The sequence below is a fragment of the Lissotriton helveticus genome, chromosome 2_2 (genome assembly GCF_964261635.1).
Source record: "Lissotriton helveticus chromosome 2_2, aLisHel1.1, whole genome shotgun sequence".
NCBI classification, from domain to species: Eukaryota; Metazoa; Chordata; class Amphibia; order Caudata; family Salamandridae; genus Lissotriton; species Lissotriton helveticus.
This window is the reverse complement of record NC_136060.1, coordinates 277,779,336-277,806,908: the sequence shown is the minus strand read 5'-3', so window position 1 is coordinate 277,806,908 and position 27,573 is coordinate 277,779,336.

The following is a 27,573-nucleotide window of genomic DNA, read 5'->3' as shown; positions in this document are numbered from 1 at the left end:
CATGCAGCAGCCCGGGGTCACAGCGAATGACGCCTGGGGAGTCCCCCCACTGAAGATGTTCCCCCCAAGTACCCAAACATGGAAACCACAGGCCAATGCGTTCACAGACTCCAGGGCTGGCACATACATGCACGCGTGTTCTTTACGTATGTACCGTGCATGTCTTCAGCTATGGAGTATTACAGAGTGCCACATGTCGGAATTAGACAGTTTCGGAGCGCTGGGTTGCAGACTAAAGGCCGCCAGGCCCACCCTGTGTGCCCACGCACCCTCGACTCACAGACCACGTATGGTCTGAGGGTTCGCTCCACCTACCCTCCCTGAAGGTCACCGACAGGCGAGCCTTGCACCCACATACAGATGCCCTCCCGGCCTAGCATTGCCCTATCTGGGGCTGTGCAGGGGAGTCGCCCCCCTCCATCACCACAGGCAAGCTCTGCACTATGTGTTACGTGCAGGCAAGAGGGCGCAGGTGTTTAAATCACACTCGCGCACTCCGAGAAGAGCAGCTGCGGCCTCTTTTCACCAAATTCTTTGCCGAGGTGCAAACAACGCGTGCTCCAAAAATAGACGTGACAACGCGGGGCCATGGGCTCAACAAATGCACAGCGCTTTTTCTCAGAAAAAAAATATTCTCCAGGCAATCCTGAGAGCATCTCAGCAGACGGTGGGGGCGTGTGCTACACACACAGACCTTCCTTTACCCCACACACAGCCACATCTGCAATCCAACAAACCTCTTCTCCAGCCCCACAGAAAGATACTCACCCCACGCCCCCCACTACTCGTGCACAATAACACACATATCACAAATACTCTGTCACTCGCACAAACAGGGGCACCCGCACTCACACAAATATACACGCACAACCTGACCCTTGCATGCAACCACCCCAACATCTTTCCTTCTCGCACACCACCACATTAACCAATCAGAGGGCCGACTGGCACGTGCAGGCAGCGTGAGCAGACACATCGCCTCTTCTCCCCCACCCCTCTTTTCACCTCATAGCAATCTGAAACTCATGGCAGCTATGGTGCACTAAGTATGCCGAACCAACTTATACTTCGTCAATTTCATTTGCACGTGACGTTCATATAATTATCCATGCCACCATCCCGCCGCCATTTATACTGATAGCGTGTAGCAACCCCGAAAACCTGTTTTAGCTGCAATAAAGGCCCTAAAGCTCCCAAACTAATATGGCGCTAAAGACCACAGTAGAATTCATACTAAAGTAGCACTCCATACCACTCCACGGTATTGTGCTGTGGCCACACGCTCGATGACTCTTACGTGCATATAAGTTTTCGTCGATACCTCGGTCAGCAGAGTCGTAATATATCATTACACTTTGAACTCTCCTTCAACACATAGTATTTTTTTCTATGTTATCAGAAAGGCGGGGTGCCGCAGCTATTGGTCCTTCTTTTGTGTTAACAGCTGATGCAACCAGGCACGCCAGACAGCTCCTGCAGACACCGGTAAGTATAAGATTTCCCCGTTTATCGCGGTATGTAGGCTACGGTCAATTGGCGTTATATTCCAGTATTAGTGATGTTGTTTAATGACGTTATTTGTATTCGTTTGCATGTTGGTACTGGGCCTGTTTTTCTTTTTATATTTTCATACGTTCTGAAATTTAATTAGTGGGTTCAGATTCTGGTGGTGGCATTAGGATGCACATGTAAACATTGTGCACGTGCCTAGCATATCATTTGATGCTCGCACATGCAACACAGACCTATTGGCATTGCCTATGCTTGCTTTTTCGTCTGAGGAGGAGAAACTGCTCGTGACTTATACCCCTTAACGTTCGCCCCTTCGCCCTACTTGTTGCATGGTTTACTTTACTTCTTGAGTCCCTGGAAGCTGATGACAATTCTATTACAGGACCGGAGGCTTCAGATTATGCTTCTCAATCTTTACTGCAAAAACAAAGCAGCCAATGAAAATGCATATTTTCATCATAACAGTTTAACAAAACCACATTTCCCATGATGCACATATGTATAGGCACGCCCCCACAGTCCATAAGACTAATTTGCATATAGCCAGGTTCTGAGCTGGGATGGGGCAGTGAGCTAAATAATGGTGATGGATCAAGCCCTGATCTTTGGACTGGGTAAGAGTGGTCTGCTTAATTCAGACACTCTGTTCATCACCACCCCCTTTTTCTGAATCGCACATATGTATAGGCACGCCCCCACAGTCCATAGGAACCCTTAGCGTGCTGCCATTTTCCTCTTTCTTTGCTGCTCACAGCGAGAGATAAGTGCACCTTTGTTACTTCCCTCTGCTGTATTGCATTTGATTGTCTTTGAATCTAATTTTAAACGGATTGGATATTTCTTTGAACTTGCCCTTACCTTCATTGTGTGGTATTACTGTTGTTTCGAGGGAATGGTGCATTAGCGGGCGAGCACGGAGTTAGAAACGCGTCTCGTCAGCCCGCTTTCTTTTTCTTTCCTCTGTGGCTTCTGTGTGAGGTTCGCTCCGCTTTCAGGCATGTTGATATTGCGGTCGCTGACCGGGGGCAGACCGTCACCATTATATCAGTGAGCCTTTTGTTCCCGGGTTTGTTTGGCCTTCCCACATAAGTCGCGCGCTTCTCGCGCTTGCGCAAGGGCTCCCCTCATCGCCCGATGACACTGTAAAGGCCGGGTGGCTCTCGGCGGCGACGCGCTTTCCAACGCCCTGAAATTGGGCTATCTTTTGGGCAGATTTCAGTCGCGTTTGGGCAGGACGTTTCCAGCGCGAATTACCACACTTCAAACACTCGTTTTTTCACGGTGATCGCCCTGCTCCAGAAAACGCCTGTCCCAGGTTGTAAAATTCTGGCCTGATGAGAGTGGGCACACACTCTTTATACTACTGCATTGGCCTGGGTCTCTGACCCCTTGGAATACAGCTTTGCTGAAAGGGTCTGTAGTGAATATTTCTGTGTGCTAGTGGGCTGACCCCCCCCCATTACCCTCCTTGTGGCTGTGAAGAGTCTGGCATTGCCTGATAAGTTCAGTGGTATTTACTTAGATTGTTCATACTTAAAGCTACCCCTAATAATGGCTGAGTGGGAGCAATACCCAGAAGAGTATGCTGAGGAGGAGACATATGACGGACAGCAGGAGGCTGTGTTAGAGGACAACCTAGTGAATGCTTTGGACGCCTCAGTCCAGTCCTCTGTGAACAGGGCTATGGAGACCACGGTCCCGCAGGCTGTTCAACAGGCTTTAGCGGCGGCTCTGCGCCCTATCAGGAAACAGCTCGAGATCCTCAGACTGGGTGCCTCCCATCGCCTGTATCGGCCTATCTTCATGACAACTTGAGGAAAAACTTCCCCAGGGAAGTACGCAACCGCCTAAAGTCAGAGTGTCCGCGCCCCGAGCTGCCAGGCAAAGTGGCGGAGACGCCCGAAATCGACGCAAGACTGCTCACATTCCTGCGAAAAATTCTCAAAGGACCCCAAACGTGGCATAGACCGCGCATGGCGGGGATGCCAGGATAAACTGCTCGATGTTGTGGGCTCTTTTTGCCAAAATCCTGGAAATGGCCCTGGCAGCCAAGGAGTCCTCTCTCCCGATAGATCCTGATATTTTGGCAGGTTGGACCCAACGGACCATATGCCTTATAGGGAACGCAAATTGCGCAATCTCATCGGAAAGACGGAAGTCACTTCTGATCCGGATGGACAGCAACCTTATGGAGCAGGCGGATGCAGAACCCGGACCCCTTGCGGCGGGACAGCTATTTGGGGAGCGCTTCATCAAGGACGTTACAAAGTACGTCGGTACCTTTACTACCCTCGATAAAGCGCAATCCGGGATAAAGCTAGTGTTCAACCAGGGTATTTTTAATCAGGCCGGGCGAGGCGGGGGCCGCTCGTCAGGCCGTGGTGGTCACCAAGGTTCCCAGAGAGGCGACTTCGGTCGCGGACGAAATGACTACGATTCCACTCGTGGAGGTGCCTTCTACCCATCCCGCAGGTTCACCAGGTTCAACAGAGGGCGTTTCCAGTCCGGCAACACCAGGGCGAACTTCAAGGCCCAGCAGCCCACAGGTGAGCGTTGTAGACTTTTCTCTTCTTCCTTTGGGGGGTCGCACTCAACACTGTCTACGTCAGTGGCAGGAGCTAACTCAGGATTCCTGGGTGTTGCAAACCGTACAGGGTTTTCAGTTAGAGTTTTATTCTCGTCCATTTCAGTCAAGTCCCCCAGCAAATCTCCATTTTTCCCAACAAGATCACAGTTTTATAGACGAGGAGATTGCAGAGTTGCTGCGAAAGCACGCGATAGTACCATCCTGGGGGCCTCACGGCTTCTGCAGCAACATATTTATTGTACAGAAGAAAGGAGGTGGGAACAGACTGGTTCTGAATCTCAAAGAATTCAATCAATTCCTAACGTACAACCATTTCAAGATGGAAGGTATCCATCTTCTGGCAGATTTGCTGCAGGAGGGAGATTGGATGGTCAGGTTAGATCTCAAGGACGCATACCTATCCATTCCTATCTTCCAGCCGCATCGCAGGTTCCTCCAGTTCAGCTGGAACGGCCGATGCTACGAATATTTGGCTCTTCCTTTCGGGCTCTCCTCAGCTCCTTGGTGCTTCACCAAGGTGATGAAACCAGTGGTGGCCCATCTCAGAGAAAGAGGCTCATAATATACCTCGACGACATCTTGATCATGGCACAGAATCGAGCAACACTCACGCAGCACCTCGTCCTTACGACATCGCTGCTTCAGAGCCTAGGGTTTGTTATCAATCCGAAGAAGTCGGTGATCGTTCCGACTCAGAAGATAGACTTCCTCGGATTCACGATAGACTCACTGTCAGCCCAACTGTGCCTTCCAAAGACGAAACTGAAGGACCTCAAGAGGAAGATCCTAAAGTTATTGAAAAGTCAAACAGTCACGCTCAGGGCGATTGCAAGAGTAGTAGGGATATTGGCCTCATCCATTCAAGCGATATTCCCGGGCCCTCTTCATTACAGGGCCCTTCAACGCCTAATAATCAAACATCTCCAGAAGGGACTGTCCTATTCGGACATCATTCCCCTGTCACAGGAAGTCAGGTCGGAGCTACAGTGGTGGCTAGGCCATGTGGATGCCTGGAACGGCAGAGCAATCTTCGGATCTCAGCCAGAGGTGGTAATCGAGTCAGACGCCAGCCAATGGGGCTGGGGCGCACGCTGCGGGGACATCTCCACGGGCGGCAGATGGTCTTCACAAGAACTTGCCTTGCACATAAATTGCTTAGAACTGCTCGCAGGGTCGTTCGCAATTCGAACGCTATCCCAGAGGCAGACCTCATGTTGTATCCTCCTCCGCATGGACAATGTGTCAGCGGTGAGATACATCAACAAGTTGGGCAGCACGAGATCGTCTCTTCTTGTGCAGATAGCCAAAGACTTTTGACATTACTGCCTCACGAATCAGATCTCAGTGATGGCAGAATACATTCCGGGTCAGTCCAATCAGGTGGCGGATTGGAACTCCAGGCACCTCAGGGACTTCAGCGACTGGAAGCTGCATCCCGAAGTCTTCCAGTGGCTTCAGAGGATTTGGGGTCCATTCCAGACGGACCTCTTTACCTCCAGACTCACTTACCAGATTCCCCAGTTTTTCAGCTGGGCCATTGGCGAAGGCGACAGATGCCTTTCTGCAGGACTGGTCGAATGCGATACAGTATGCGTTTCTCCCGTTCCTGCTGATCCCCAGAGTGATGACGCAGGTCATCAGGCAACGGGCGGAGTTGGTCATGGTGACGCCTGGTGGACGTCCCAGTCGTGGTTCCCCAAATTGTTACAATGGAGTTGCGATCTTCCGAGGTTACTACCGGAGTCGAAATCGCTGTTGCTGGGTCCTCTTCAGGAGAAGCATCCATTGATTCTAGAAGGCAGGCTCACGCTGATGGCATGGAGGCTTTCAGGGAACAATGGCAAATGCCAGGAGTTTCGGACAGGAATTCGGACTTTATCAGACAGGCCTGGGCACCTTCTACCAGAAAACAGTATTCCTCGGCCTGGAAGAACTGGGTGGATTGGTGCGTGGAGCGACATTTAGATCCCGTTGGGGCAGAATTACCCCATGTGTTGAATTTTTTGTCGGATAAGGCGGCGGAAGGTCTGGCTTATCGTTCAGTTAACAACTTCCGCTCTGCCATTTCTGCGGGGCATACCCAGATAGACGAGAAACCGGTAGGTATGCACCCGGTAGTATGCAAATTGCTTAAAGGTATTAGGATTGCCAACCCTCCCCAGCCCAAATATAGTGGTCTGTGGGACGTTTCCTTAGTGATATCTCTATTCAACAAATGGCCTGTTAATGCACTCCTCTCTAGGAAGCAACTATTTGCCAAGATGGCCATGCTGCTTTGCCTGTCGTCGTGCAGACGTTGCTCGGACGTGAGAGCTCTCGACGTTACAGGTAGAGTATTTACCCCTGAAGGGGTTTCATTTCATATTACAGGTCGTACTAAAACATTGTCAAGATATGTTAATTATAATGCTTTTCCAGAAAATGAAAAATTATGTGTGGTACAATGTTTAAAGACATATGAGGAATGCACGAGGACCTTAAGGCCTCAGGGTTGTTGTCAATTGTTGATTGCACTGCAGAAACCTTTTAAACCTGTGGCAGCCGCCACCATTGCCAGATGGCTTCAATTCATAATGCAAGAAGCTGGTATTGACACACAAATATTTGGTGCTCATTCTGTGAGAGGCGCAATGGCGTCAAAAACATTCATGTTGGGTTCTAACATTCAGGACATTATGCGTTGTGCAGATTGGTCCTCTGAGTCAACGTTGAAGACATTTTATTATAAGCCGGTGGGTGATATTACTTCTGTAGTTTTTAAAGAGCGTTAAACTAGCATAATCTGAAGCCTCGGGTCCTGTAATAGAATCAAAAATTTGCTAGCATTCGCGCCAAGAATTTTCAATTCTATTAAGGACACCGAGGCGAGGATTATCCCACCCGGCTTGGTTAAGTGTAACAAGCTTGCCCACCCATATATTCAGTGATTACGGTGGTTTCATTTCCTTTGTTTCAGGATCAGAAAAGAAGTCTGACTAGACAAAGACGGATGTCAGGATCATATTTCTGAGGACCATATTTTCTTCCACGTTTGAGGAGTTGTACAATTATTCAAGTTATCGTTTGGAGTTGTTCTCTTCAAAGACAGAGGAAAATGGCAGCACGCTAAGGGTTCTTATGGACTGTGGGGGCGTGCCTATACATATGTGCATCATGGGAAATGTAGTTGTGTTATACTGTTATGATGAAAATATGCATTTTCATTGGCTGCTGTGTTTTTGCAGTAAAGATTGAGAAGCATAATCCTCGCCTCCGTGTCCTTAATAGAATTGAAAATTCTTGGCGCGAATGCTCGCAAATTTTTGATTCTCCGACGAGAACGCACTGCTTGCTGCCTGTGGGCGTGGGGGGAATTTGTACAGGGCCTGTTGTCTCCAACCCGTGCAGGCTAATGATTGACGAGCATGTACTGTGCCACAGAGAGATGATGCTTTCTCCTGGAAGTAACACCTGCCCTGTGCCGTCATGTGTTTACCTGTTCAATAAAGCGGCTGCTGGCACCACATCGGCTTGAGTCGAAACCAGCGCTGCATTTGAGCACCAAACATGGAAGAAATATGTATTCATTGCCCACACGGCTTCAGGGGCAAAGCGTTTGCATCAAGTGTTCTTTTGAAATCCTACAGGGCAGTTTCTAGGTTTATAACTGGAATGTCTGTGTAAGGTAGAGTTTAAAGCAGGGGCTTAACTGTCCAAGGTGCAGCAATTGCAGTTCATTTGCTTGTGTTAAGGGATAATACATCTTTATCAGAGTTTCTCACGTAGTCTTCCTTTGCTGCGGTTATCGATATTTGTTCACTAATTGCAGTAGTCTTTTCAGACCCAGGGATTTAGCTATTGTGAGAATTGCACTTATCAGATGCTTGGGGGTAGCTGTTATGAAGACGCCCTGATGTTGGATTGAATGCTTGTGATTTTATAGCGAGGGGTTGAATTCAAATAATAAAGGGTGTTAGTGGCGGCACTTGTTACCATTTCCCTCTTTTTCTCGCTTTGTATTTGTACATCAGGTGGATCTATTTACCCTGGAACTGTTTTTCTTTTGCCATAGTAAGTCTGCATTAACGGCATCCACGTGGCAGAAGGTGTGGTGGATATGGGTTACTTTTAGAACAATCTCATTTATAAACATTCGTTGTTATTCTATTCTGGAATTATTAATTCGCGAACAAGGCCAGCTCTCCATTTGGTGTGCAGGGGTTTGAGGCTGAGTTAAGGACACGATGTCCATCTATTGGGTATTTTTTAGGGCTCGGGCCTACGTCACACTGCGTAGCAGTGTGGGGGGAGCCCAAGAGTCCTGTAGTTAGCATCTCCGAAAAGCTACCTAAAAGATTCCTGACTGCTCGTGATTTTTCGTCCTTCTTTTTGCCAGCTGCATGGCAATTGGGCCTCGCATGCGTGTTTTTTTAGAAGAGAGTACGCAATAGGCCATAGGCGGTAGAGTAGCTCCGCCTATGGCATATTGTGTGCGGTCACGCGCACAAGAAGGCCATATTTCTTCAATTACTAGCTGTCAGGGGCCGCGGTAATTGAAGACAGATGCTGGGCGCACAATTCTTTTTTTTGTAATCCATTTGACGGAGCTCTCCCTGTTTACGTTTCCCCACACATATTTGGCAGTTTTTTTTTTGTGAGCGCCACATTTTATGCAAGGAGTTCAGTTCTCGCATTCCGTAAAATTAACCAAAAAGAAGGAGAGAGACAAACAGCAACTCAAACAGAGTGATGCCAACAAAAAAAGTGAATCCACTAGAGTCACGCAGAGACTTGCTCTGCGCCGAAAAGCAGCCCTGGGCACCACAAGCGCTATCTAGACAGCTGAAAACACGAGGCATGATTGAGCATCAATGCTGGATTTAAAAGACCCTGTCTCGGACCTTCGCCGAGTACAGAAAGGTTCGAGTGGTCACCCTTCCTCATAACAATGGCAGCCGCCCCTCGGGCCCGCACACACCCCCTCCTGTGCTGGGGAACGGAAACTCCTAATGAGATTAGTTGGTGTGCGCAGACATTACTTAGCCATGACTAAACCTGCTCCCTTCCTGCGGCCAATGGAAAATTCAAGACAACTCTGTTCTGTGCCTCCCTGCCGCACCGGCACCTCGAACGGTGACACCCAACTCCAAAAACAACTCTCCATTTTTCTGCCTTTTTGGCTGATGGTGGCCGGGGATGGAAAAAAAAAAGAGAAACCCGAATAACTACAAAGAATATTGTACTCCGTAAACGCATGAACCTGAGAAGGATGAAACCACAGGCCCTCTTTGTGCGCAGCAGTGAGTCATTTTCAAGATGTTGTCTGCTGCCAGTTTCAAACCGGAAGCGCATGGCAATTAGCCTTGCTGTTTCTAGACAAGCTAGAAACTCGCCCCAAACTCCCTTTAAAAGCCGCCGCTGCTGCCTTGCTCGCTGTAAACACGTTATCTTCTATAACCAACATCCAAGGTGATGTGTCAACGCTGATGGCCCATACTGGACACTGTCTGACTTAACAACATTGCACCCCATAGCCTAATCATCCGTTCTGGGACCATTCATATCTCCCACTTTCGCATCAGCAGCACAGACGGGAAGCTGGTCTGGTCACACACATTCCACCGGGCAGAGGTCATGGGCACATCCGCAGCTCTTTTGTGTACCTCCACCATAAATACGGGAAGGCTGCGTGGGAGAGAGGCAATGGGGTGGCAGCATGTTGATGGGAAGTTCGGAGTAAAAAACAACTAAAACAAAAGAAATCAAAGCGGTCACATCATCAGCGCTTTTTGTTTTTTAAGGTTTTTGTCCTAAAGTAACTTAGAACTCTGTATGTATCAAGTACATACTAGTATAAGGCCACTAGCCCAGTGGATGTATCAGTTCTCAACAGGGCACAGAAGCGTCTGTGTCTTTGCGTCTGTGGTGAAAGATCTAGCCACTGCCTAGTGTGAGTGCACAGTGAGAGTGAGTGCAGAGTGAGAATGACTGCAGTGTGAGTGCAGAGTGAGAGTGAGTGCAGAGTGAGAGTGAGAGTGAGTGCAGAGTGAAAGTGAGTGCAGAGTGAGTGCAGAGTGAAAGTGAGTGCAGAGTGAGTGCAGAGTGAGTGCAAAGTGAGAGTGAATGCAGAGATTGACTGCAGAGTGAGAGTGAGTGCAGAGTGAGAGTGAGTGAAGAGTGAGCGCAGAGTGAGAGTGACTGCAGTGTGAGTGCAGAGTGAGTGCAGAGTGAGAGTGAGTGCAGAGTGAGCGCAGAGTGAGAGTGACTGCAGTGTGAGTGCAGAGTGAGTGCAGAGTGAGAGTGAGTGCGGAGTGAGAGTGAGTGCAGAGTGAGCTCAGAGTGAGAGTGAGTGCTGAGTGCAGAGTGAGGGCAGAGTGAGTGCAGAGTGAGTGCAGAGTGAGTGCAGAATGCGTTTGAGTGCAGAGTGAGTGCAGAGTGAGTGCAGAGTGCAGAGTGAGTGCAGAGTGAGTGCAGTGCAGAGTGAGTGCAGAGTGAGTACAGCAACAGTCATCAGTGTACACATCAATTGTTAACGCATCCACAATAAACTATTGTAGCAATCACAGTATGGTGCACTTTACTTTTAAACATATTCATCTAAACCGCAGCATGCCACCATTGATACAATTCCAATACACACCCATATATTTCTACTACACACCACATGCATACACTCCATAACACATGGATAAAAGACATTGCCATTTACAATGCCATTACCTCTAACTCAAATAAATCCGAGACCTATTGCATTTTTAATGCTTGTTTCTAACTCCAGCTGTAGGTGTGCTTAGGTCACCAGACTGATGAATGTTCCTTCTCCGAATGTGGACAAGCAGTATTTCTCTCTCATTTTTTGAGCATCACAGAAGTTAGAAAGCTTAGACTATATTGATTTTCAGTGTCAGGAAGGAGAGATTAAGATATTGGCATTGTAAATGACAATGCCATTTATTTATATGTTTTAAAAACAAAAACATAAATAAAAATAATGTCATAAGCAATGCCAATAGCTCTAACTTGAACAATGCCGAGACCATTGCATTGTAAATGCTTGTTTTGAATCCCAGAGAAGTCTGAGGTGAAAATCTGCCCTTTCCCAGAGCCCACACAAAGCCAGGCATTTGTGCTTCGTGCACATAGCAGCATGGGTGTGCGCACAAACGGGAACTTACCAGGGCACACGCGAAATAAACACCTCCCCCTTCACTTTCACTTGCTGATGTTGTGCTTACCCCACTGGTTAGCAGGCACAAGAGAAGCAATGTCAACAGGCAGAGAGGGCATTGAAAATGAAAGCTGAAAGTAAATTTAAGAGCGGATCCTAGGGCCTGTGTTGTCTCAGCCAAACCTGCTGTATCTTTGCAAGATATGAAGTGAGTGCTCACTGCGGATCTGCTGAGCGGACTGGCAACCAGACTGCAGCGGCATTCCAGGCTTAGCACACCGGCCCCTTCAGACCCGAGGCATTTCTGCTGTAAGTCTCACTCTCTCACTGTATGCTATGTCAAACTGATAGCCGCTAGTTTTCCCCTTTTAAAACAATGTCCGCAGCTGGAGTGAGAGGCTCTGGGTTATATAGGCCCATGCAGGGGGCTTAATTTAAACCTGGGCTTCTGGTACGCACATCGGCATGTTAACAGAAAGCACAGCAGTGCCACCCATGCAGGGGGCCCCCAGCGCCTAGAGACCCTTACGGGTGATTGTGCGCTTTACAAATGTGGACTTTACTTTTTTTTTTTTTAAGCTGGTGTCCCATGTTCCCAGAAAGCCACTGGTGGGGGAGCTTTGACACCAGCCACTGATCCCTTTCATCCCAGACAGGTGCCTGGAAACCGCCGAGCTGTAGTAATTGCTTTTTTAGATAGAAGTTATCCCAAAAGCTCAAAACGCCTCTGCTACTACCCTGCAGGTAGCCTGTCTTTTCAAGGAGCACTCTCCCTTTACAAGTCAATACACATACCTGACTGGACATGGGCTCTCTGCTAAATAATTATGTTTCCACTATTTGAGATACAGCACTCTATTGTTTCAATCGTTGCTGCTAAATATGTTTACAAAGATTCCTACAACGAGGCTTCTGGAGTGCGCAACCTGCGCAAGATCATACATGCTATGATTTGGCATTTATACTACTCTGCGAGGCAAGTACATGCCTGCAAACCCATGCCATCGACTTCTATGGCTTTTATAACACCCTGCGAGGCAAGTACATGCCTGCAAACTCGTGCTCCGTTTCACCATTACCAACGGTTTGGCACACCTCATGTGAATTATCCCCTTGCTGTAAATCTGCTATCTACCACACCTAAATTATATGGTCTTTTTTCATAAAAAATGGAAGGGGCATCCCTTACTGAATTCACCTCTGCTAACAGATCAACTCTTATGATGTGTTCATTCTACAACAAAAATATTTTGTAGTAATTATACAGATCACACCGCACCTTTACCACCATGTGAGGCAGGTATCTGCCTTTTGAGCTGTAGTCCCTCCCAAGTCGATACATTTACACCCTCGGGGCTTATTAGTAATTGCCATCACTCGAGAATCTTTTAACATCATTCTCAATATACTACCCATGATCCTTGGTTTGTTAATGAACCTTCTCCCTTATCCTGTCAAACGCTAGTCTTTCCTCTTTCACGTTGCACGCCTGATGCGTGTCAGCGAGGTGTACGCGCGCCGATCGGCCGTCCGTGTCTCCATTTAAAGCGAATATGTGATCTTACAACGAATTCCGTTGCAACGCATGCCTTTACCACGCATGCGTTACAACAGAATGCTATTTCTTCGCATAGGTTTTTCCTCTAATACTTCGTGGTGACGTCGTACGTCGTTAAGAGGAAACGGAAGTTTCTTTCCGTTTCCTCTTAAAAGACGCCGTTTTCCTGCACAACTCGACGTTTTTTGAGGTGAGTTTTTTGTTACCCTTTACCACACATACCTTTACTACGTACCTCGTAGTAATGGTATGCGTGGTAAAGGCTTTCGTGGTAACCACGCATGCGTTGTAATGCATGCGTGGTTAATGTTTCCGTGGAAACGGCCGCGTTGTAGTGGCTGTTTCCCATTTAAAGCAAGCACTACGGGTGCCGCTGTCTTGGCACACGGGACGCTACGCCCGACTTTACTGAATTCAAAACAGAGGTATGTCAGCCCCCGTCCCCCTTTCTCCCCCCCGCACTCCGTTAGGCATTATGCCTGTTCGAGTATTTTGCTTGGATTTCTAACCCAGCTGGGCCCTGCAATTAACACACGGTTCTCTTCCCTTGTTAGACATTGCGGGTAGCTAACGGCACCCCCACTACTGGTGAAGCGACGCTTGCGCTTTGTTCACCTCCCAACTCCCCGAGTGAGTATCTATTTGTTATATTGGTAATGTTAGCCATCTGGAGTTGACAATACTTTGTATTCCTAATATTCAAGCGCAACATCAATGTCTTTCCAGAAACCGGCCCGTACCAAGGAGCCATTGATCAAAATCACAGGAGGACTCTAAACCTACAGTACTGAGTCTTCCCACAACTCCCAGCATGAACTCACTTTGAGCACGCTTGACCCCTTGGGGCTTATTTCATTTTTAATATTTATTTCCTTACTCTACCCTAGATCCTCTGCCTTGCTCGCTGTAAACACGTTATCTTCTATAACCAACATCCAAGGTGATGTGTCAACGCTGATGGCCCATACTGGACACTGTCTGACTTAACAACATTGCACCCCATAGCCTAATCATCCGTTCTGGGACCATTCATATCTCCCACTTTCGCATCAGCAGCACAGACGGGAAGCTGGTCTGGTCACACACATTCCACCGGGCAGAGGTCATGGGCACATCCGCAGCTCTTTTGTGTACCTCCACCATAAATACAGGAAGGCTGCGTGGGAGAGAGGCAATGGGGTGGCAGCATGTTGATTGGAAGTTCGGAGTAAAAAACAACTAAAACAAAAGAAATAAAAGTGGTCACATCATCAGCGCTTTTTGTTTTTTAAGGTTTTTGTCCTAAAGTAACTTAGAACTCTGTATGTATCAAGTACATACTAGTATAAGGCCACTAGCCCAGTAGATGTATCAGTTCTCAACAGGGCACAGAAGCGTCTGTGTCTTTGCGTCTGTGGTGAAAGATCTAGCCACTGCCTAGTGTGAGTGCACAGTGAGAGTGAGTGCAGAGTGAGAATGACTGCAGTGTGAGTGCAGAGTGAGAGTGAGTGCAGAGTGAGAGTGAGAGTGAGTGCAGAGTGAAAGTGAGTGCAGAGTGAGTGCAGAGTGAAAGTGAGTGCAGAGTGAGTGCAGAGTGAGTGCAAAGTGAGAGTGAATGCAGAGAGATTGACTGCAGAGTGAGAGTGAGTGCAGAGTGAGAGTGAGTGAAGAGTGAGCGCAGAGTGAGAGTGACTGCAGTGTGAGTGCAGAGTGAGTGCAGAGTGAGAGTGAGTGCAGAGTGAGCGCAGAGTGAGAGTGACTGCAGTGTGAGTGCAGAGTGAGTGCAGAGTGAGAGTGAGTGCGGAGTGAGAGTGAGTGCAGAGTGAGCTCAGAGTGAGAGTGAGTGCTGAGTGCAGAGTGAGGGCAGAGTGAGTGCAGAGTGAGTGCAGAGTGAGTGCAGAATGCGTTTGAGTGCAGAGTGAGTGCAGAGTGAGTGCAGAGTGAGTGCAGAGTGCAGAGTGAGTGCAGAGTGAGTGCAGTGCAGAGTGAGTGCAGAGTGAGTACAGCAACAGTCATCAGTGCACACATCAATTGTTAACGCATCCACAATAAACTATTGTAGCAATCACAGTATGGTGCACTTTACTTTTAAACATATTCATCTAAACCGCAGCATGCCACCATTGATACAATTCCAATACAACCCATATATTTCTACTACACACCACATGCATACACTCCATAACACATGGATAAAAGACATTGCCATTTACAATGCCATTACCTCTAACTCAAATAAATCCGAGACCTATTGCATTTTTAATGCTTGTTTCTAACTCCAGCTGTAGGTGTGCTTAGGTCACCAGACTGATGTATGTTCCTTCTCCGAATGTGGACAAGCAGTATTTCTCTCTCATTTTTTGAGCATCACAGAAGTTAGAAAGCTTAGACTATATTGATTTTCAGTGTCAGGAAGGAGAGATTAAGCTATTGGCATTGTAAATGACAATGCCATTTATTTATATGTTTTAAAAACAAAAACATAAATAAAAATAATGTCATAAGCAATGCCAATAGCTCTAACTTTAACAATGCCGAGACCATTGCATTGTAAATGCTTGTTTTGAATCCCAGAGAAGTCTGAGGTGAAAATCTGCCCTTTCCCAGAGCACACACAAAGCCAGGCATTTGTGCTTCGTGCACATAGCAGCATGGGTGTGCGCACAAACGGGAACTTACCAGGGCACACGCGAAATAAACACCTCCCCCTTCACTTTCACTTGCTGATGTTGTGCTTACCCCACTGGTTAGCAGGCACAAGAGAAGCAATGTCAACAGGCAGAGAGGGCATTGAAAATGAAAGCTGAAAGTAAATTTAAGAGCGGATCCTAGGGCCTGTGTTGTCTCAGCCAAACCTGCTGTATCTTTGCAAGATATGAAGTGAGTGCTCACTGCGGATCTGCTGAGCGGACTGGCAACCAGACTGCAGCGGCATTCCAGGCTTAGCACACCGGCCCCTTCAGACCCGAGGCATTTCTGCTGTAAGTCTCACTCTCTCACTGTATGCTATGTCAAACTGATAGCCGCTAGTTTTCCCCTTTTAAAACAATGTCCGCAGCTGGAGTGAGAGGCTCTGGGTTATATAGGCCCATGCAGGGGGCTTAATTTAAACCTGGGCTTCTGGTACGCACATCGGCATGTTAACAGAAAGCACAGCAGTGCCACCCATGCAGGGGGCTTAATTTAAGCTGGTGTCCCATGTTCCCAGAAAGCCACTGGTGGGGGAGCTTTGACACCAGCCACTGATCCCTTTCATCCCAGACAGGTGCCTGGAAACCGCCGAGCTGTAGTAGTTGCTTTTTTAGATAGAAGAAATCCCAAAAGCTCAAAACGCCTCTGCTACTACCCTGCAGGTAGCCTGTCTTTTCAAGGAGCACTCTCCCTTTACAAGTCAATACACATACCTGACTGGACATGGGCTCTCTGCTAAATAATTATGTTTCCACTATTTGAGATACAGCACTCTATTGTTCCAATCGTTGCTGCTAAATATGTTTACAAAGATTCCTACAGCGAGGCTTCTGGAGTGCGCAACCTGCGCAAGATCATACATGCTATGATTTGGCATTTATACTACTCTGCGAGGCAAGTACATGCCTGCAAACCCATGCCATCGACTTCTATGGCTTTTATAACACCCTGCGAGGCAAGTACATGCCTGCAAACTCGTGCTCCGTTTCACCATTACCAACGGTTTGGCACACCTCATGTGAATTATCCCCTTGCTGTAAATCTGCTATCTACCACACCTAAATTATATGGTCTTTTTTCATAAAAAATGGAAGGGGCATCCCTTACTGAATTCACCTCTGCTAACAGATCAACTGTTATGATGTGTTCATTCTACAACAAAAATATTTTGTAGTAATTATACAGATCACACGGCACCTTTACCACCATGTGAGGCAGGTATCTGCCTTTTGAGCTGTAGTCCCTCCCAAGTCGATACATTTACACCCTCGGGGCTTATTAGTAATTGCCATCACTCGAGAATCTTTTAACATCATTCTCAATATACTACCCATGATCCTTGGTTTGTTAATGAACCTTCTCCTTTATCCTGTCAAACGCTAGTCTTTCCTCTTTCACGTTGCACGCCTGATGCGTGTCAGCGAGGTGTACGCGCGCCGATCGGCCGTCCGTGTCTCCATTTAAAGCGAATATGTGATCTTACAACGAATTCCGTTGCAACGCATGCCTTTACCACGCATGCGTTACAACAGAATGCTATTTCTTCGCATAGGTTTTTCCTCTAATACTTCATGGTGACGTCGTACGTCGTTAAGAGGAAACGGAAGTTTCTTTCCGTTTCCTCTTAAAAGACGCCGTTTTCCTGCACAACTCGACGTTTTTTGAGGTGAGTTTTTTGTTACCCTTTACCACACATACCTTTACTACGTACCTCGTAGTAATGGTATGCGTGGTAAAGGCTTTCGTGGTAACCACGCATGCGTTGTAATGCATGCGTGGTTAATGTTTCCGTGGAAACGGCCGCGTTGTAGTGGCTGTTTCCCATTTAAAGCAAGCACTACGGGTGCCGCTGTCTTGGCACACGGGACGCTACGCCCGACTTTACTGAATTCAAAACAGAGGTATGTCAGCCTCCGTCCCCCTTTCTCCCCCCCGCACTCCGTTAGGCATTATGCCTGTTCGAGTATTTTGCTTGGATTTCTAACCCAGCTGGGCCCTGCAATTAACACACGGTTCTCTTCCCTTGTTAGACATTGCGGGTAGCTAACGGCACCCCCACTACTGGTGAAGCGACGCTTGCGCTTTGTTCACCTCCCAACTCCCCGAGTGAGTATCTATTTGTTATATTGGTAATGTTAGCCATCTGGAGTTGACAATACTTTGTATTCCTAATATTCAAGCGCAACATCAATGTCTTTCCAGAAACCGGCCCGTACCAAGGAGCCATTGATCAAAATCACAGGAGGACTCTAAACCTACAGTACTGAGTCTTCCCACAACTCCCAGCATGAACTCACTTTGAGCACGCTTGACCCCTTGGGGCTTATTTCATTTTTAATATTTATTTCCTTACTCTACCCTAGATCCTCTGCCCAATCACCCCCCACACCACGTGTCCTGATGAAGACCCTCTTGTAAGGGCCAACCTGTTCCTACATATTTATGGGGTCGAAACGTCGCCAACTGGATCCCACACCAACTTCCTTCCCGAGCTACAAATAATTTGGCTTTTGCATTTGGAAGCATGGTCCTGATTGATTATACTGTCATTTATGTGTTTTTCTGTGCCTGGCGCCAACCCTAGCCAGTCTTGTAATATATTGCATAAAAAGTACTTGTGACTTATACTGTATAATTAATATATTTTGTTTCTGCACTACCTCCCACCACTTATACCCTCATCTTGCCCCCCCTCTCCCCTTGTCTTGGGCACTATGATGTGTTGATTGGTGCATTCATGCTATATGTGCTGATTTTACGTGATTAAATAACAAAGATACTTTCTTTCTACACTTGTTTACTGTTCCTATTTTTTCTTTACTCATTATACTAATTGCATTCATCCTGGGACCACTCCCTTTTTGCACCCAGCAACAGAGACTGCTGCTTACAAATGTCATAAGACGGTCTCAGTGAGAATGAAGACAACGTAAAAAGCCCCTCCATATGCGAGTCCCTATTCCTAATGGGAGTGACAGCATCCCATATAACTCAAAATACATACCAATTAGCACCCATCTATAAGGATTAACACAACAAACACATGAAATAAACACTGCAGAATGCGTGAACACATAACAAATTAACCCTTATACAGGACTCTATAACTAGTATTAGGCTCTCATAGTGTGGCTACCTCTCCTCTCATAGCCTGGCCACTCTGGCTCGCTCTACTCCTCCTTAATCTTATCTTGTGACATTTTCATTTCATTCAAAGACTAAAAACAAATGTCAGACTCTGTTTCCCCGAGGGCACCTATTTCCTTTTCTTCCTTCTCTGACTTTAGAGTTGGAGAACCCCCTGGTCACCCACACTGTTTGTCCTGTGTTCGACTTCTATGAGTACCACACGCCCATCTGGTTTATTTAGCTCTATTGCGATTGGGAGGAGTCCAGCAGGATCCCAGTGCAAGCTACTAGACCAAATTTAGAAAATATTCATACAACAAAAGGAGAGCTGTGGAAAGAGGGCATTGTAGTGGATGCTGCTGCATCATTTGGACATGGACAGGTTGAATATTGAATATTGGTTGGGTGTGAAGTGGCACAGGACAAATTCAAACCCCACCCCACCCCAATCCCAAGCCTAAATAAACCAGCCCAGGAGGGTTTGGGCCCCCTGAGTCACACACTTCTCATCGGGTCTGGAGCGTGTGCTTCCTGCTGGCACATGGAGAGTTGGCAGCTACAGGTGGTGACGCCAACACCCCATGCCGGAAGCTTGTGGAAAAGTCAGCCCATAATGCTCCTGACGCCCAGGCTGCTGGCGCAAGACGCCTCTTAGTTCCCATCTTGAATAATTACCAAATAAAGAGACGGGCGCTGGAAACAGGAGAACAAGAACAGAGTTTTATTTCTCATGAGGAGAGCCTGTCATTTCGGACACTCGCATAGTGTCTTCAGGAGGTGCTCTAACTAGCCTCTCTGAGGCCTGGTCTTTTATACACTGGTTTAAGACATGTGAACGCTCTTTATTACAATAAAGACATTGTGAAGTATGAAGATGACATCCCCGGCACCCCCCCAGTTCCGGCTCATTCCAACACGTGGCTACAGTAGAGGCCCTTACCCCCCATACAATAGGAGGGGGCTATCACGCAGCTGAGTGTTCTGCCGATTCCTTTGGAATGTGTGCGCCTGATCGAATCCCAGGGGGTGGGAAGGTCATGATCAATAGTAGCTCCTTTGAAGAGGGGCGAGTGCATACAGTAGTGGGCAATACACTGTATCCTTAGGCTAAGGGATGACCAGCGGTCCATGCAAACAATCGGGCTCAGAGGAAGAGGTCATCAAAGGAGAGATATTCATGAAAGGAAGGATCGGTGTGGACAATCGAGCGTAGAGGAAGGGTTTATCAAAAGAGGGGTATTCATGGAAGGAAAGGAGGTGTTGGTCAGGCGCGGGGTGTGATTCCCAGTGACAGAGTCATGCAGAAGGAGAAGGGTTCATGACTTGTGCATGTGAGAGTGGGGGCGGTCGGGGTGCATGGGGGATGTTTTGCAGGGTCAGGGAGGGGCGCTGATGATCGATCGCGAACAGGGAGACCATGGCACCTAAAATGGCTGTTGTATATATGTGCGCATGGGTCTATGCTGACGGGATAACACAGTCAGTGTTTTGCAATATCCGTTCTGCTTACGACAAGAGGTACAGTGACCACAAATGAACGCCGCTTATGTGTATATACATTGCCAATTTCAACAGTCGCCGCTTTTTAACATACGCTAGTTCATTTGTGTTTACCCCAACTGATGGAGTGTACATATAGTCATGTGTGGCCAATGAAATAGCGTTCGTCAAATGCTAGCAAATTGCATATAACCATATATAGTCGCTACGATTGGCGAGATGTTGTACGTATGAATTTACATTTGTTGGGTTACTCATACAAGTCTAGAAATCGGCATAATACTTTTAGTCAGGGTCAATCAAAAAAAACGTTAGAATCTGGTTCTGAAACATACAGTAAAAGTGCTCTGATACCTTTGGGTTTTGTCAGCGCTATAAGAGACTTTTGGAAAACTAAATACATGAGTGACCGATGAAACATTTTTGAAAGCAATAAAAATGGCTGAGGGAGGAATTCAGTTTGATACAAGCAATTAGTCAAAGGGAGGGTAGAAAGTAAAAAAAAAAAAGGGGGGGGGTCTTTGTCACAATGTCTTTTTAGGTTTAAAGCATTTTATTAAAGCATAAAAAACGGGAAGGGAAGTAGGAGGTCAAGGTTACATACAGTACAAGGAAAAGTAAGTTGCAGCAATTCTGGAGGGAAATGGGGAGGTCGGCAGTCCCGGAGGGGAAAAAAGGGCAAATGCTGTAAGGCCAGAAGGCCATGCGAATAACCCTCCAATAGTCCCCAACCTCCCAAGCAGAGCTAAGCTGAGCAGCGTCCCGCAACACATCATAAACAACACAGTCCCTCCAAGTCCCCCACCCCCAGAAGAGGAAAAAGAAGAAAAAACAATACCCCAACATCCCCGTCCAATAGCCCATTATAAAAACATTCACCCCAACCACCCACCCCCAGGCCCCAGTCCCCCCGATCCCATCCCTCCTAAACCGCTGGTGCCGCCGGCGGCGTCAGCCTAAGAAGGCGTAGGTACCTCGGACATGTGATCTCGTGAAATTCCGTGGACAACAGTGCCAAGAAAGGGCGCCAGAGCTCCTCGAACTGGTCCACCCTGCCCGCCACTGTGAGCGACATCTTCTCCATACCCAGTACCTGCCAGAGTCTATGTAACCAGCCAGTGACAGAGGGGGCAGTGGGGGTGCGCCAGTGCACAAGGATATTTTGAACAGCTGAGCCTAGCGCAATAGCAATCTGCCTACCCCTGCGGGACTTCAGCGGGTACATCAAGTCGTTGGGAAGGCCTAGCAGGACATAAGCCGGGAAGCGCGGGAGTTCAACCTCAAAGTGCCTGTCCACCTCATCTAAGACCTCTTTCCAATAAGCAGACAATATCGGGCATCCCCAGAGAATGTGCGATAGAGTACCCTCCTGGCCGCAGCCTCGCCAGCAACCCTTGTCTGTGAGTTTGTGCATCTCGTAAAGCCTCTCCGGGGTGTAATACCAATAGGTGGACACCTTGGTGAAAGTCTCCGTCAGCCCAGTGTGGTACGCAGAGTGCCTCGCCCGATATGCGATCCCGTCCCACTCTTTGTGGCTCAGGGTTCTGCCCAACTCTCTGTGCCAGCGCTCTCTCCCCGGGTTGTGGTAATGAAACGGCGGGGGTTGGAGAAATTTATAGAGATCAGTGATAAGCTTGGCATCCGAGGTCCGGGTCACCAGCCACCGCTCGTAAGGTGTGATTTGACGGGCTGCGACGTCGCGCACTTGGGGCTGGAGAGCCCAGTGACGGACCTGCATATAACGCAGTCTGTCCATCTCCGGCAGACCAAAATCCCGCCGGAGTTGTTGAAAAGGGAGCACACCCTCCGGCCCGTAAATCTGAAAGAGCGCCCTGCAACCCGCACTCACCCAGCGAGAGAAAGCCCCTGGTTCCAAGCCCGGAGTAAAGTCTGGGTTACCAACTATGGGCGTGAACGGTGACGGAAAAGTAGTCAGCTCGCGGAGCTCACAAACCGCATCCCACACCCGTAGCGGAACCCGGGTGACAAAGGAGGCGTAGAGATTAGCCGGGCGGTGTGCGCGCCGCAGGAATGGGATCTCTTGAAGGGTGCGACCCGCAACCGCCTGATCTTGAAAGAGCCAGTGCTTGTCCGAATCCCACCTGCTCCACTCCACCAAATACCGGAGTTGCGCCGCTTGAAAATACTTCCGGAGGTCCGGAATACCGAGACCCCCCGCCTCCGGTGCCAGCGTGGAAAGAACCCTCTTCATCCGGGGCTTGCGGCCTTGCCACACGAAACGAGAAATGTCAGCTTGCGCTTGCTGTATCCAACCCACAGGGGGCTGGAGAGGCAGGGCGCGAAAAAGATACAAGATCTGGGGCAGTACCGTCATCTTCACCGCTGCGATACGGCCCAGCCACGAGAGCAGGCCCTTGCCCCATCGGCCGAGTTCCTCTTTAATCTTCTTGCTAAGAGAAGAATAGTTGGCTTCGACCATCACGGGCAGCGAAGGAGCAAGCAGAATCCCTAGGTACGGCACCGTGGACGAGGACCACTGCATAGGGAAAAGACGCTGGAGGTCACGCCTGGTGTCCGCGGAAAGCGACACATCCAGGGCGGCCGATTTAGACATGTTCATTTTAAAGCCGGCCACACGTGCAAAGGCGGTCAGTTCCCGGACGCAAGCAGGGAGTGATCGCCTGGGGTCATCCAGGGTCAGCAGGACATCATCCGCATACAGGCTAACCGTGTGGGTATACTGACCCATCTTAACCCCAATAGCATCCGGATTGTCGCGAATCCTCTGAGCGAACGGCTCCATATAGAGGGCGAACAAAAGCGGTGAGAGGGGGCATCCCTGTCTCGTACCGCGCTCAATGGCAAAACTACTAGAGCTGTGTCCGTTGACCCGCACCGACGCTGACGGTCTTCTATAGCAATTGAAGACCATGGAGCGGAACTTCTCGCCGATCCCCAGTTTCCCGAGAACCAGCTCAAGGTACGGCCAATGAACCCTGTCAAAGGCCTTCTCCGCATCGACCGACAGCAACATCCGTTCCCCCGGGACGCGTGAGGCTTTTTCTAACACGTGCGTCACCCTCTTGGTGTTGTCGACCGTCTGCCTACCGGGCACAAAGCCAGCCTGGTCCGCCTCCACCAGGCCCGGCAAGTGCAGTCCAAGTCTGGCCGCCAGGATCCCCGTGTAGAGCTTAAGGTCCACATTCAGAAGCGAAATAGGCCGATATGAACCACACAGGGTCCGATCCTTCCCAGGCTTCGGAATAACCGACACCGTCGCGGAAAGAAGGTCCGGCGGAATGGCCCCCGGCTCAGAGAAGGAGTTGAACAGGCGAGTCAGTATAGGCGCTACAGTGGAGCAGAAGGTCTTGTAAAACAAGGCCGTGTAGCCATCCGGGCCCGGGGCCTTGCCGTGCTTCAATCGTGCGATAGCGGAGATGACTTCCTCCACATGGATGTCCCTCTCCAGATGGTCCGCCTGGGCGGGCTCCAGAGACGGGAGGGTCACAGACTCCAGATAGGCCTCAGCTTCTCCCGGTGGGGAGGGCTCCGCGGCGTATAGCGCCTCGTAAAAGCCACGGAAAGAATCCGCCACATCCGCGTCACCGGAAACCGGGACCCCATCCATGCCCACTATCTCCTTCACCACATTGCGTTGTCGCGCAGCCCTGAGCCGATGGGCCAGAAGCTTACCGCATCTGTCTCCGCCCGTATAAAAGGCATGCTTCAGACGCAACGCCGCATATTCCGCCCGATCTAGATCTAGCGCAGAGAGGAGTTTCCTCGCCGCTTTCAGCTGCCTCCAGACCCGTGGAGCCCCCGTGCGGCGGTGAACCTGCTCAAGTTCTCTGACCTGCGCCGTCAATGCGTCTCTCTTAACTTGCCGCTCTCTGTTCTCCGCCGAGGAAATGGAAATAAATTCCCCCCTGAGGACCGCCTTCATGGCTGCCCACTGCGTCGCTAGAGACGTATCGGAGTTGCTATTATGGACCAGGTACTCCTGAATGACCTCCCCCACTCGCGTCACCACCGACTTCCTATGTAGGAGCGTATCCCGAAGCCGCCACATCCCTCTAGAGGGGGGGGTTGCCGGCCAAGCAAAAACTCCGGAAACCGGCGCATGATCGGACAGGGACAAGACCCCGATATCTGCCGCTGTGGCGGCCAAGCGAAGCGGGCCGCTCACCAAGAGATAGTCCAACCGCGAATAAGTACGGTGCGCATGGGAGAAGTATGAATAGTCCCTATCGGCGGGGTGCATTGTGCGCCAGAGATCATGCAGATCCATCTCAGCAATCTGGTCTCGCACCACTCGGGAAAGCTCCCCCGTCTGCGGAAAGCGTTGGGCAGACCTATCCAAAGCCGAGTCGAAGACCACATTGAGGTCTCCTCCCAGGACAACATGGCGATCGGGCGAGGCAGTGACATCCACCAACACTGATGCCAGGAAACGATCTTGGTGGTCATTCGGGCTGTAAACAGAGCCGACCGTGAAGGTGATACCTCCAAGCCGCATGCGATACACTAGGAGCCTCCCCTTCTGCTCGGCATATTTATACAACACCTCGCCCCTGAAGGAGCTGGCTAAAAGAATGGCCACACCCGCAGTCTTGGTCGCCGCCGAAGAGAAGAATTGGGTGGGGAACTTAGCAGAGCGCAACCTATGACAATCATTGGATAGTAAATGGGTTTCCTGCAAAAGGCAAATGTCCGCCTGCGTCCCCTCCAGCAGGGAAAGGATCGCCCTACGCTTCACAGGGTTGTTCAGACCCTTAACATTAAGGGTCACCACCTTCAAGGACGGCATCGCTCCCAGGGGATCGAAGCGCTAAGCAGCAAGCGAGGGAACAGCGGAGAGGGCGCGCGGGGCAGGTGTGCAGGGAAGGCCAGAACCGGCCTCGCGTGCGCATGGGCAATATCAGACGGGACCCCAGCTACAACAAACCAACTCCCAAACCCTCCCAGAACCAACCCACGGCAACCAGCCAAAACCATAAACAAAGAAAAACACCCCATAGTCTCAGTCCAGCCCGAACGGGCAAGTCTGTAGAAGTCAATCTAGTGGACGTTCAGCCACCTACCTCCAACTATCCCCCCCCACCCCCCCAGTCCCAACCCAGCATCGTAGAGGCTAAGAATCTCTCCCCCCGGAGTGAAGTTAGGCCGTCAAGGCCACGCCGTCGGACTCAGGCAAGGTCCCGGCCGCCGCTCGCAGGGCCTCCTCCATGTCTGCTCTGATAGTAGGGGAGTCAGGGCGACTCGCAGTCGCCGGCGATTGTCGTCTCCTCGAACCCCGCCGGCCTCGTCTCTCGGGACGTCTCCATGCGGGCGTCGCTCCGTCCTCGTCCGTGGCCGTAAGTCCCAACACCCCGCAGATGTCTTGGAGGGAGCGCAGCTGGTGTAACACCCCATTCCATCGGAAGATTAGACGGAAGGGGTGACCCCAAGAGTAGGGCGTCTCATGTTCCCGCAGAAAGTCCGTAGCAATCCGGAAGGACCTACGCTTCTGCAGCGTGATGGCGGACAAGTCCTGGTAGAGCGCCACGGGCCGCTCTCTGAAGGTTAAAGGCTGCTTCCTGCGGGCTTCTGTCATGATGCGCTCCTTCAAGGGGAAGTCCGGCAGGAACGCCAGAATATCAGGGGGGGGTGCCGATGATTGGCGCTGGCGGCCCACTCTGTGCGCTCTGTCTATGCGAATCGGGAAGTCCGCGTCTTCACCCAAAATCTCCCGGAACAGGTCCCGCAAATAGGCCACCAGATCCGATCCCTCATCTGCGGATGAAACACCCCGCACCCGGATATTGTTCCGCCTGGACCTGTTCTCGAGGTCTTCAGAGTGGGCCTGGAGCTCGACACATTGCTCCCGTAGGCGGAGAACGTCCTGTTGGAGATGGACTATCTCCTCATCGCGACGCTGGGCCGCCGTTTCCACCGAGTCCACACGTTCGCCAAGGCCCTCAACCTCTCTGCGCACCTCTCGGACCTCGCTGGCTACCTCGCTCTTGAGCGTCTGGAAGTCCTCCCTGAGGGAGCTGAATAAATCTTCCATGAAGGACCTCGTGACCGGTGGTTCGCCTCCAGTGGCGTCTGCCGAGGCCCGAGAGGGCCCCGGGGATGGTAGCGTCCTGTCCCGCTGCTGCTGGGCCCTGCTGAGCATGTCCGGCAGGGTGCGTTCCCCTCTTTTCGCGCCTCCTCTCCCGGTCATCCTGGTCTCCGCAACGGGCAAGGCTCAGGGCCGGCCGCCGCAGATGCGTCCAGTCGCTCGGGGGCACCAGATGTGAAGGCCCCGCCGAGGACAAGGTGATGCGTCACAGGCGACAAGATGGCGGTTCAGGCCAGGGCGAGACGTGCACAGTGCCGCCTAGAGCGCAAGCAGGGCCAAAGTCAGGGTCCTCCAGTGGTCACCCTCAAGGAAGGTAGTGCGGGAGCCCGGGCGAAAGGAGGCACTCGTTCGACAAGGGTGCGGGGAGGGCCGCCTGCTCCAGCTCCCCAGTGACAAGATGGCGGAAGAGCGGAATCCGGGAGGGCGGCCCAGGCCGGCAAGACCGCCGGAGACCCCCGGGTTGCAATGGGCCAGGAAAGAGCAAAGCCAATGTCCCACAATTGTACCGGCGGGGATGCCCAGATCAGCTGCAGCTCAAACACCGCCGTCTCTCGCCTCCAGGTGCGGGATCCGCGGTGCAGCACACACCGACTGCAGCGGTGAAAGGAGAACGCACCAGCGAGGATCCAGGGTCCACTGTTCTTCGGCGGGACCCGCACTCTGCAGAGCACATCGGGTCCGATCCCTCGGGAACACCCGCACTCAGCACTCGGCCCAGCCGAGGCGCCCGGACAGCTCCGCAACACGCTCCGCCCTCAGGCACCTCTCCGCGGCCCGCTCCAAGCTCTTCTCCGTGGGCCGAGCTACGAAGGGACTTTCAGGGCACTTCCACCAGGGCGATAGGAGACAGAGTAGCATCAAAATGTGCCCCAGGAATTCCGGCACAGCACCCTCGCCCGCAAAGCAGCTGCGGGGGGAGAGAAGCGCAGGAATCGGGGCGCGAGCTGGGCCGGGCCGGAGGAGCTACGGGAGGAAACGTCCGCTCACACCGCCATCTTGGCCACGCCCACAATGTCTTTTTAACAGAGTCCGTCTTCTTTTGTTGGCGCTGTTGAGCACCGGCGGTGGAGCTATAGGTCCAGCTCGTATTCATCCTTACGCGTTGCAGGGTGCAATCAGTCATCTGCTATTAGATCACAGTCCTATTTCCTAACTGATCTTCTTAGGGGTGCCTCATGCTGGGCACCAGCGTGTCTTTCTTCTTTCGTGGCAACTTATGCTATCTAAAGGCTGCTCTTCTTTTCTGAGTCAAAAGTTATGCGAAAAGGGCGATGTTGTTGAATAATCGAGGGAGGAGAGGGCGGAGTGGGATCAGATCTTTGAACACACCAAGGGACCAAAAGGAGCAAAGGACGTCGAGCAGGCAGGCCCATTAGTCGGGCTCGAAAGGGACGGGGACTTCAGGC